The sequence below is a fragment of the Babylonia areolata genome, chromosome 27, assembly GCF_041734735.1.
Source record: "Babylonia areolata isolate BAREFJ2019XMU chromosome 27, ASM4173473v1, whole genome shotgun sequence".
Taxonomy (NCBI): Eukaryota; Metazoa; Mollusca; class Gastropoda; order Neogastropoda; family Buccinidae; genus Babylonia; species Babylonia areolata.
Genome location: NC_134902.1, coordinates 37,427,287 through 37,437,286, shown reverse-complemented (window position 1 = coordinate 37,437,286; position 10,000 = coordinate 37,427,287). Strand labels below are relative to the sequence as shown.

The 10,000-nt window shown below is 46.5% G+C and overlaps 1 protein-coding gene across 1 annotated transcript in view; it reads left to right on the top strand.

The window, feature by feature from the left end:
* LOC143301416 (cell migration-inducing and hyaluronan-binding protein-like) overlaps window positions 1-10,000 on the top strand; it is a 72,277-nt gene that overhangs the window by 543 nt on the left and 61,734 nt on the right. The gene's annotated exons all lie outside the window — the stretch shown is intronic.

The window sequence follows — 10,000 nt, the reverse complement described above, 5'->3', positions numbered from 1 at the left end:
TATTTCTTTTCAGTTTCCCTTTTTTGTGTTTCTTTTGCTTACGCTGTGTGCATTCCATGACTGATGCAGTGTGTTTGTGTTTGTATCATCTGTATTTACTCGTTGTTGTTGATACAATACTGTTTTTGTTGTTGTTGTTGTTGTTGTTGTTTGTTTTAATCCAAACTAGTTCTATTTCCTTTTATTTTCCATTTTTTCAAACTGCTTCACCGTCTCCTTTATCATTATAAGGACAGATTATATGCATTTCTTTTAACATAAATCAGACGATCATCAGTCAGACAAAGAGCCAGCGTTGCAACGCCAACAGCATAATTTATATAACGGATTTCTTTTATTCCAAATTTAGATATGTTTCCTAAACAAGCATTAACAAACACAACAGCAGACTATAAAATAAAGGATCTATTTTTGTTCGAAATTTAATTTGCATATCTTTTCCTGAACAAATCATGTTTGTAGTATTTCAATAATTTCAATATGGGTTTTAGTTTTCACTGATGAAATATGACGAGGTAAACATGTATTTTGTTTCGTCCCTTCGTATGTTCGGAGTGCTGCGTGTTTTGAAGTGAGGGGCCTTGTCCAGTCTTGAATGAATGATTGTTTGTGTTTTACATTTCGTCTGTCATTAATGCTGCATGTACATACAAATATGGCCCAACACTCGACTTATATCACAGATTGACATAAGTTTTACATTTGGGCCAACAGCAAAGTGAGAGCTGTATTATCAATGGTTTCTCCAGTCAATGGGAAATCATTTACAGCTTAGTCTTTTGTGAAGGACTATGACTCTCAAACTAGGAGGCAAAATTGCACTGGTTCTTCATGCTGCAGCCTTGTGGGCTAGTTGGCCTTTGGGAACCATCCCAACGCCGACTGTCCTAAAACCCTCTTGGCCGAGAGAGTGGGGATGTAACTTGGGCAAGACACTCTCCACTATAATCAAATTCTAGCCCAGATCGTCAGAACAGCAGTTGCCTCCTCTGCTGTTCTGATGGTCATAGTCGGACACGACTGACTATCATATATATACATACATACAAATAATAATAAGAATGATCATGATCATGACAATAATAATAATAATATATAACTGTAATAATTGTAATGATGATGATGGTGATGGTGATGATAACAATACAATCGTCACCACCACCACCGCCACCATAACAAGAAGACGAAGAACAACAACTATTACTACTACTACTACCACTACAACCCATTTTCTCAGCTTTAAAAAAATTATCAGAGCTCAAAGGGCATGACATGTGCAAATCGCGTTTATACAGATGAGGAAAGAATGAGTTAATTGATACACACTCAATGCAAACGGACATCATGACAAAGCTCTCCAACTCACTTACACACACGCACACACATTCACACACGCACGCACGCGAGCACACACACACAGAATCACAGAGAGAGAGAGAGAGAGAGAGAGAGAGAGAGAGAGAGAGAGAGAACCAGTTCGGCGAATATTCTTGACGTGAGCCATGGGTATAAACCTATAGATAATCATTGTTACTTATTCTGTCATATATACATGGCTTAGGTCTTTTCTGGAAGTCATTTTCTGTTACAAAGTTTGCATTCCAAAGATTCAAAGAAATGTAGGGTATTCCGGGCTAAGAACGCCCACCCCCAAAATATCGGAGATCATGGCACACAGCGAGCCAATGACACTTTAACTCTCTCCATACGAACGGCGAAAGAGACGACGTTAACAGCGTTTCACCCCAATTACCACCATCAAAATATTGTAAGCGGAAGGCTCTTATACTGAAGAGGTGAATGTTGACAAAGAATACCACAATTCTGACGACAGAAGCTAAAGGTTGGGTCATTGAGACACCCACTGGACATCCGAGGGGTCTGTGTAGAGGAGAAGAGAGGACTGGCCGTACTGAGTGAGTTAAAGTGCTTTGCTTGATAGATTTAAAGCAGCATTACTGTACTTGTGCGTTCATGCATACAAAATGCAAAAAAAAGAGAAAGAAATATTCAGCTTCTTCAGACCATAAAACCCATGTGAACAAAGTGGTAGACGATAGCAACTATAAGGTATTCAAGGTGATTCGGTACTCAGCAATGTACAATACATTTATTTAGTTATCTGTTTATTTGTTTATTTATTCATTAGTCATTCATTAATCTATCTATTTATTTATTCTGTTTTTTTCTTTAAACTTATTGCTGGAGGTAACCTAGCAGTGAAGTGTGGTTCGTCCGTCGGGATCGACGAGGACCATCTAGTCATCCTGGGGGTGGGTGGGTTGGGCTCTGTGGGTGCGCAGATGACTGGTCAGGCCAATCCGCGCCCGGAAGGTTCTGACGCAGTGTGGACAGGGGATGGTGGCGGCTGTCGGGGACTTGCTGGCACTGCTTTTCCTGGCCTGTCTGCGTTGCTCTGCTGCAGCGATTCTGTTGGCCTCACAGGATTTGGCGCCTTTGTGGACAGCTGAACGCCACTTTGGTCTGTCCATTGCATTCAGCTCCCATGTGTTGTGGCTGATGTTGAAGGCCTTCAGAGAAACTTTCAGAGTGTCTTTGAAGCGCTTCTTTTGGCCTCCATGGGAGCGCTTGCCATGTTGGAGTTCGCCGTACAACAGTTTCTTGGGGAGCCGGTGGTCTGGCATGCGAACTACATGTCCTGCCCAGTGCAGCTGGGCCTGCATCAAGATGGTGTAGATGCTGGGCAAGTTTGCACGAGTGAGCACCTCTGTGTCAGGGATCTTCTCTTGCCACTTTATGCCGAGAAGTTTTCTGAGGCTGGTGGTGTGGAAGTGGTTCAGCTTTTTGGCGTGGCGTTTGTAGACCGTCCATGATTCACATCCATAGAGCAGTGTGGTGAGAACTATGGCCTTGTACACTTTGAGCTTCGTCTCCACGGTGATGCCTCTCCTGTTCCAAATGTTCTAATGGAGTCTGCCGAAGGCAGCGCTGGCTTAGGCGAGTCGCATTCACCTCGTCGTCGATGACAACTGTGCGAGAGAGTGTACTGCCCAGGTATATGAACTTGTCCACCGCGTTCAGTCGTTGCCTGTTGATGAAGATGTTTGGTTCAACGTAAGGCTTTCCTGGAGCTGGCTGGTGCATCACCTCAGTCTTCTTTGTGCTGATTGTGAGGCCAAAGTTGTCACAGGCAGCAGAGAACTTGTCGACACTGTGTTGCATGTCACCTTCGGAGGCAGCGTTGAGAGCGCAGTCATCAGCAAACAGGAAGTCGTTGACGGTGTCTGTCCTCACCTTGGTTTTTGCTTGAAGCCTCCTGAGGTTAAAGAGTGAGCCATCTGTGCGGTACCTGATGCCAATGCCTACGTCAGCGTCTCTGAAGGCATCTGTCAGCATGGCTGAAAACATGAGACTGAACAGGGTGGGGGCAAGAACACACCCTTGCTTGACTCCGTTGGAGACAGGGAATGGTTCTGAAGTCTCTCCGTTGTCTTGGACTCGGGCCAGCATCCCATCGTGTAGTTGCCGTATGATGGTGATGAACTTTCTGGGACATCCGTACTTCGCCATGATTCTCCAAAGGCCATCTCTGCTAACAGTATCGAAGGCCTTGGTCAGATCGACATAGGTGGAGTAAAGGTCGGCGTTCTGTTCCTGACACTTCTCCTGGCAGCAAACACCATGTCGACAGTCCCGCGTTCTTTCCGGAAGCCACACTGGCTCTCTGGTAGGAGACCTTGCTCAAGGTGTGCTATGAGACGGTTGAGTAGCACTCTGGCCAGAGTCTTGCCTGCGACGGACAGCAGGGATATTCCACGATGGTTGTCACAGGCCTGACGATTTTCTTTGCGCTTGTACAGGTGTATGATGGAAGCGTCTTTGAAGTCCTGTGGAACTGCCTCATGCTGCCAGATGAGCTGGAACAGCTGATGAAGCTTCTCAGTCAGCGACATACCACCTTCTTTGTAGACATCAGCTGGAATGGAGTCTGAGCCAGGGGCTTTGCCATTGGATAGCAGACGGATAGCTTTCTGGGTATTCTCCAAAGTTGGAATGGCATCCAACGACTCACTGACTGGCACTTGGGGGAGTCGGTCGATGGCTTCATCATTGATGGTGGAGGGGCGGTTCAGTACGCTGTCAAAGTGTTCAGCCCATCTCTCAAGGATCCCGTCCTTGTCAGTGATCAGGGTAGAACCATCAGCACTGAGGAGTGGAGCAGATCCGGAGGTGGTGGGACCGTAGACTTCTTTCAGGCCGTTATAGAAGTTCATGTCGTTCCTGTCTGCAAAGCCCTGGATCTCATCAGCTTTGTTGCTCAACCAGGAATCCTGCATCTGCCGCAGCTTCAGCTGGATGGTGCTGCGTGTTCTCTTCAGTATGTCTTTCTTTGACTGTGACTTGGGATCTTCAATGTGGGCTCTGTAGGCTTGGCGTTTGTCTTCTAGCAGCTGCTTGATCTCAGTGCAGTTCTCATCAAACCAGTCTTTGTGCTTCCCGACAGAAGGCCCCAGGCACTCCATGGCAGTGTTGTACACCGTCTCATGCAGTGCGCCCCATGCTGCCTCCACATTCTGGTTGTCCAGCACGGTGGACTCAAGGCGTTCCTCCAGGGTGTCAGCAAAGCTCTGCTTGATGTTGCCTAGCTCCAGCTTGTTGACATTCAGGCCTTTGGGTGCTTTCATGCCCTGAGGCCTTCTCTTCGGCTGGATGCGGAGGTTGAGCTTGGAGACGATAAGGCGGTGGTCTGTCCAGCACTCGGCGCCGCACATGGCCCTCGTGACTCATACGTCCTGCCTGTCCCTCTTCCTGACGATGACAGAGTCGATGAGATGCCAATGCCCAGAGCGAGGATGCATCCATGATGTCCTGTTACGGGTAGGGAGGCAGAAGATGGTGTTTGTGATAAGAAGGTCGTGCTCGGCACATGTCTGGAGAAGTAGTAGACCGTTGCTGTTACAGTTACCAACCCCATGCTTCCCAATCATGTCTTCCCAGGAGGTGCTGTCACAGCCAACTCTCGCGTTAGTCACCAAGAATGATGAGCTTGTCTGCGTTGGGAACAGTGGTGATGACAGCATTCAGGTCCTCATAGAACTTGTCCTTGATCTCATCCGGGTTGGTCATGGAGGGCGCGTAGGCGCTGACAATGGTGGTAAACTTCTTCCCGCTGCATATAGGGAGTTTCATCGTCATCAGGCGATCGTTCACTCCTTTCGGGGGGCCAGCCAGCTTGCCAACGAGGGTTGTCTTCACTGCAAAGCCAATTCCAGCCTCACGTCTCTCTTCAGGTCCGCGACCACTCCAAAAGAAGGTGTAGCCTGCGCCTCGCTCACAGAGTTCGCCTTCTTCTGCCAGTCTTGTCTCACTTAAGGCAGCGATGTCGATGTTGTACCTGGCTAGTTCACTCGCAATGAGTGCTGTGCGTCTCTGTGGTCTGGCTGAGTCGCCTCTGTCCAGAAGCGTACGCACGTTCCATGTGGCAATGGTCAATGGGGTGCTCCTTGTTTTCTTCTTTCTTTCCTTTGTGTGTCGACCGCTTGAGTAGGGTCCCCGTCAGCCGCGGTATGCTGACTAGGGTGGTGTGGAGCAGGCAATGTTTAGGGCACCTTTTCTAGCCCCTTCCTCATGCCATGGAGGTGAGCAGTGCTGTCCTGAAGAGAGCTGCTCAGTCGCTCAGGGGGCTGCCGATCTCCACCGCTGCTCCAGTCGGTGAAAAACGACCCTATGGCCTGAGCCGCCTGTGTGCAGGTCCGCGGCTACGACTGCCAGTGTACCCACACCTGTCGCTTCGTCGCTCGCCTGTCGCCACAGGGCTTGGGGAAAATGATGGTATGGGATGAAGGATGACTGATGACTTGCGCGATGACTTTGTTTATAGTGATGAGGAGTTGCGCACCGTCGACCTCACTCTCTTGTCCGAGACCGTCTGTATCCAGTAGCAAGACGAGGTCAAGACGACTGGAGATGGAAACAGATGCAGTGGATGACCAGGATGTCCTATGTGCCTCATCCTGCCCTCAGCACACCACAGTGCTCTGCTGCAACCGCCTTCCTCTCCGTTGAACCATGAAGGTTTCTTCCGCAGAGTCCGCCGGATCCAGTCTTCACATGCTTGGATTGACAAGCCCTAACTCACCGAAGGTTTGAGACCCGTCGGCTACCCTCACCTAGTTTAGCCAGCCTGTCAAACCCGTTGCCCGGGTTTGGGCGCTCCCGCATGCTAGCAGCTTCTAGGACCCATAGGTGAGAGCTGGGTGCCGGTGGGGACCAACAGAGGACAAACCACTCCCGGAAGAGCGTGACAAGCCCCCCCCCTCCCCCCCCCTAGAGGTAGTACACCTCCCGTGCACCCCCTAACCCCCAAGCAGTGAAGTAGTGACGATATGTAAGCATTCCGTAATGCAAATTCCTAATTGTATAATCCTGCCCTCCGATGAGTATGAGCAGAGCAACCGGACCTTGACATTCTAACTGAACCTGTAATAACAGTGGGGAATATATATTTTTACGCAAGACTGTGCATACCTATCTTGGCCACACAAGAAAAAAGAAAAAGAAAGGTGTATACCCACGTATACACGCGCATCATAATAAAAGCCACACACAAGCACGGACGTACATACGCACTTCTTTTTCTTATCAATACCATTTAAAAAAAAAACTTTTGATAGGCGAAGTGGGCCAAACGAAACACGCCCGACGGGCGCAATAGCCGAGTGGTTAAAGCGTTGGACTTTCAGTCTGAGAGCCCGGGTTCGAATCTCGGTAACGGCACCTGGTGGGTAAAAGGTGGAGATTTTTCCGATCTCCCAGGTCAACATATGTGCAGACCTGCTAGTCCCTGAACCCCCTTCGTGTGCATACGCGAAGCAGAAGATCAAATACGCACGTTAAAGATCCTGTAATCCATGTCAGCGTTCAGTGGGTTATGGAAACAAGAACATACCTAGCATGCACACCCCCGAAAACGGAGTATGGCTGCCTACACGGAGGGGGGCGGGGGGGGCGGGGGTGAACTCGATCATACACGTAAAAGCCCACTCGTGTACATACGAGTGAACGTGGGAGTTGCAGCCTAAGAACGAAGAAGAAGAAGAAACAGGCCCGTGGATGTTATTCCACCACGCACACAAACACAACAACAACAACAACAACAAAAGGGGTGGCGTGGACGGAGATGTGTTCTGGGACGAAATCATTTTCGGACAGATGGGGGACGTGCCAGTTCGACCCACAAGACACAGAACCCATGGCCTTGGGTGCTAGTCTTTCGAATGAGACGATAGACTAAGGTCCCGTGGGCAGCAGGTGCTTAGCGCACGTAAAAGAACCCACGTCTACAAGAGGAAAATGTCTTGCAAAAATTATGTAGAAGAATCCACTTCGTTGAATTTGAAGCGGATCTACTTGCATACAGGAAAAGAAAGAAAGAAAAAATAATGTAGGTGGCGCTGCACTGTGATGACGCGCTCTGGAGAGAAGGTCCGATCTCCATACACAGAGATATGTTTGACAAAGAGTTATATGATACAACACAACACAACACATCACAACACAGCACAGCACAGCACAGCACAGCACAGCACAACACAACATAGCACAGCACAGCACAGCACAGCACAGCACAGCACAACACAACACAACATAACACAGCATAGCACAGCACAACACAACACAACACAACACAGCACAGCACAGCACAGCACAGCACAGCACAGCACAGCACAGCACAACACATCATGATACAATACGAAAAATGCAATAAATACCGGCAACATGGTACAATACAATTGAACACACCACAACGCAATTCAATGTAAGTAATTACGTACGCAGGTGCGGGCGCGTTGATGCGTACACACACACTGACTGACTGACTGAAACCATTTATTGTCAGATTAACTGTTTGTTGTACTGACATTTTCGCAACCATTTGAATAAAATATTAACTGAGCAACACAAGGAAATTCTGATTTGAGTGAAGGTATGATTTAAAAAGAACATATTTAACAAATCAGTTTACCAAATTTCATTAACATCATTATCTCAAAAAATATTCTAACGCACACACATACTCACATACGTGTCTCCCCCACCCTCTCCCTACATACATCCATGCATGCACACAAACGCCCATTATAATTCCCCCACCTCATTCCCCTGCCCACTCACTCACACACACACTCACACTGTCTCTCACTCTTTCTCATCAAATTAAGGTTTCGTAATGTAATCAAGACGACATATTACATGTTAGGGTCGAACAGTTCCACTAATTAGAATAATGGGAACTTTGGTCTACAACTAAATCTGACGCTATCACCCAAAACGAAACACTACTTTGGATTAAGTAAAACAGAGGGGAACCTCTGCAGCATAAAAAAAAGATAAAAAAAAATAAAAAGAAGGGGGATGAAACAAATTAGAAAAACCGACCAGTTGGATGGTCTTTAATTAGGTCAACTGCGGTTTTTGTCAGAGACCAACCATTTTCTTTGCTAGGGTGAAAAACGCTGGACAATGGAAGATTAAAGGATGTAATCATATCATGAAGGGGTTTGAAATGTAAATGTGTATCTGGACATTCGAGCAAAAAATGTGGGATGTCAAGGGTCTTACCACAAATACATAGTGGTGACGGTTTCAAAAATCTGCATAACCATGCATTAGTTCTTAGCCTGTGTGTCAAGTTTCTTGTGGAGATTGATCCTGGGGGGTTAGTGCCTTTTCTTACTGGAAGAGAGAGATCCCACCAGAGCTTCTTTTTTGAGTTTTCTAAGAACTGTTTCTGTCTGAAACTCCAGATATATGTTCAAAGAATAGTACAAGCTTCAGAAACAGAAATAGGAATATTGTAATTGATTGAAACTGAATTGTTCGATGCCGCTACCTTGGCACAAAAATTGGCCATTTCGTTGCCACGAAGATTAGAATGTCCAGGAACCCACAAGAGTGAAATGTCGGAGCCTCGCATAATTAACTGGTGGATTAAATACAAAATTTCGTACATAATATCTGCTCGTTCAGATGAAGATTGATTATTTAAAGCCATCAATGCTGATTTTGAATCATATAGTATAAGGATTTTTGCAGGCACAAGAGGTATATCACTAAAAAAGGTGAAAGCCATCAGAATTGCAAACAATTCAGCAGTAAAAATTGAACAACCTTTAGTTAAGTGGAATCTCTTTTTAATGTTAAGCTCGGGGATTACAAAAGCGGCTCCAACTTCAGAGTTACTACTAATTGATCCATCTGTGAAAACACGGAGGTAATATTTGAAACGTGTATTAATTAGTTCTTTGGCCCGAGAGGCAATAATGAGTGGACTGTCACTCTTTTTTTAATTTTCCATATGTAAAAATAATATTTGCTTGCTCAGTCAGCCAAGGCGGATGAAAACAATGCGGAATTTTCGCAATCTGGGAAAGAGACAGACTGCACCTCTCAAAGACTGACTTAGTAAAATCGAACAAGGACGTGTATACAGCTTTGTTACGAGTTTCTCTACAGATGTATGTTTCTTCATCAATTTCAGAGACAACCGAATTTGGAACAGCTCTAGCCCTTACCATGTAGTTAGAGGCACATACTTTCCTGTGTTCAGGTAATGGTAAAACACCAGCTTCTTGGTATGTTTTGTCGATTGAAGCCCATCGCGGTAACCCAAGTGCAATCTTAAAAGCTAAGGAATCAATACTTGTCAGTTGATGAAGATCAGAGTTTGAAGCAGTGAAATAGATTTCCTGACCATATGATATAATTGAGCGGACTAGTCCCACACACACACACACACACACACACACGCCTACACACACACACACACACACACACACACACACACACACACACGCCCACACACACACACACACACACGCACACACACACGCGCACACACACGCACGCACACACACACACACACACACACACACACACTCCTGAAAGCTGGTATGTATGGGGCAGTCATTGTCAGTCAGACACTGCGGAATGAGGACATAATGACGTGAAGGCCTTGTGCCATGCTTTCAGACCAGAT